Genomic DNA, 2,391 nt, shown 5'->3' with positions numbered 1-2,391 from the left:
TATATATATATATATATATATATATAATTTTTTTTTTTAAGTCCTGATTTCGTTCCATTTCTATGGGGTTGATTATGGGGTCAACCCATTCAAACTCAGGTTTCCCTCCATGTAGGATGCGGATGAGTTTGCTGCAGGTTCTCTTTTGAGATCTTTCATTGAAACAGATATATTTTGGCCCCTGATCCCCTGACTCCGTTCTGTGCTCCCCTGTGGCTTTCTTAGAATCCTTAGCGTTAAATCAACACTTCCAGCCGCCCTTCCTGACAGCGCTGGTCCCCAAAACGCTTGTGTCCCGGATGGGGGGACGCTGGTCAGAAGGGGCCTCGGGGAGGGAAGGGAGCTGTGTCAGAAAGGACTTTCCTCCCCGTCCAGCCCTCTCCCAGAAGATGGATGGCACGTCCCCGAATAAATTAATGACACAATTAAAGTTTCCCTAACGGGGATATGACGCGGATGTCATGTCCTGGTGCGTCTGTCTGCCGGGGACCTCTCATAGTTCCCCGGCCGCTGATGGACTCTTTCTATAAAAATAAATTACTTGTAATTTAATTCCACACTATTTCTTTCCGTACTTTATTAAGGAGTAGGACCTTAGCAGCGTGGGAGGACACCGGTGACCGTGGGGTGCGTGTGGAGACCCTGAGAACCCCCCGTAAAAATAAAACAGGCTTCGGGGGGGGGGGAGAGAAGGCCAAAGGCGATCGATCCAGGAGGCCCAGGGAAATTGAACCCCGGTAAATAATAAGAAAAACAAATATGGGAACACAATGAAAGTCATCATTCTCGATGGCCCGCAGGGAACGCCGTCCCGTCAGGCTGGCCAGCAGGGTTCAAGCCCTCCTGAAAAATCAATGAGCCCGAACAGGGACGTCACCCCGTGGACGCGGTCAGGGTGCAGGGGACGGGGTCCAGGAGGGGTATTTTCATCCCATGTATCCGAGAGGGCTTGGGTAACCTCTCCCCGGACACCGTGTACCCCACGCTCGGCCGATGGAGTTTCCATTGACTGTGGAACTGGGCCGTAAATAAATTGGCCACGCAGACGGAGCTGTTGGTCATTAACCTTTTATGTTTGGCGAGGCCGGGGAAGCTCATATCGCCCAGCTGTCGGCGTCATAATGGAAAGTTATGAGACCACGGTGAGGGGCGGGCTGTAATTTAATTACAACAGATATCTGCGGGTGGATGGCGCGGCGCTAAATTAAATGTCATTATTTACTGTCTCTAATGGAAATCAAAACGAAATCGCATTACCGGCGTCGGGGAGAGAAATCCGTGACTGCTGTTTAATGAAGAAATAAGTGTCTAAAACAGTGTAACACACTTCACTTACCATATTCAGGCCTAATTGGAATTGATCGTCAATCACTCGGGCCCTGATTTATTATTTATTTTTCCCCCCCTCGCTCCGTGAAAGGGAGAGTGAAGCAGGATTTCCAGATTTCAAGAGGATTCTGTTTCTTTTTTTTTTTTTTTTTAATGGCCTTCCAGGGACTTCTGGGTGGCCGGCTGGCCGTGGGGCATGGCGGGGCGCGGTGCATGGCTTTGGGGATCTCAAGGCGGGCTTTGGAAACAGGGCAATTATGGGTGAATTTAAATGTTAGCCCCAGGCTGGGGGCCTTTTTTTGGGGGGGGGATAGGGAGCCTTACTTTGCTGGGGGAGAGGATAAACTTTTCCAGCTGCCCTGCGTCCCTGCGGGAGGCACTTAGGAAGCGAAAATCCCATTCCGAAAGGTCCGAGGGACGCTGGGTCCTGGGTTCAAGACCAGCCTGTTTTGTTTCCAAACTCCCAGGGTCTTCTGAGGTTTGCTTCCCAGGGGCACCCACGGTCCCCTGTTGTGCCGCACCCCGCTTCCTGAAGGCTTCCCCCAAGACTCAGAAGGCGTAAGAGGAGCAGAACGCCCCTTCCACGCAGCTGTTCCTCGGGGGCCCTCTCCGGGATGTGCATGAGTCACATAATATTAATGGAGCCCCTGCAGCTGCCCAGGGCTTCCGAGGAGGCCACGGGGAAGGGAAAGGCATTTTCTGGGTTCGGGAGGTCTTAGGCCATGTGCTCACCCCCTACGTGGGTAAAGTATGAAGGTGGAAAGTCAGGGTCTCCCTCCGGGTCTCCAGGCGTATGTTGGGGTTCGGGGTGCCCACACAGAACACTGCGAAGTTGCAGAGTGCATGTCCACTGTCTCGGAAGGCACTTTTTCATTTTAAATTCATCAGTGTGGACTCACAAGTCTGACTTCCGTGGGGCAGAGAGGGTTTAGCCATGTCCAGTTCTAGGCCAAGCTCATCCCAGGACTTTGGGAGGCCGTGGCGGGCGGATCACCTGAGGTCAGGAGTTCAAGACCAGCCTGGGCAACGTGGAGAAATCCCGTCTCCTCGAAAAATAGAAAA

At 52.2% G+C, this 2,391-nt stretch overlaps 1 protein-coding gene across 1 annotated transcript in view; it reads left to right on the top strand.

The window, feature by feature from the left end:
- The window catches only part of SHOX (short stature homeobox), a 12,774-nt gene that overhangs the window by 6,940 nt on the left and 3,443 nt on the right, over positions 1-2,391 (top strand). The window lies entirely within an intron of this gene.

The sequence above is a fragment of the Cebus imitator genome, unplaced genomic scaffold (genome assembly GCF_001604975.1).
Source record: "Cebus imitator isolate Cc_AM_T3 unplaced genomic scaffold, Cebus_imitator-1.0 Scaffold672, whole genome shotgun sequence".
Lineage (NCBI taxonomy): Eukaryota > Metazoa > Chordata > Mammalia > Primates > Cebidae > Cebus > Cebus imitator.
This window is presented reverse-complemented; position numbering and strand designations above follow the sequence as displayed.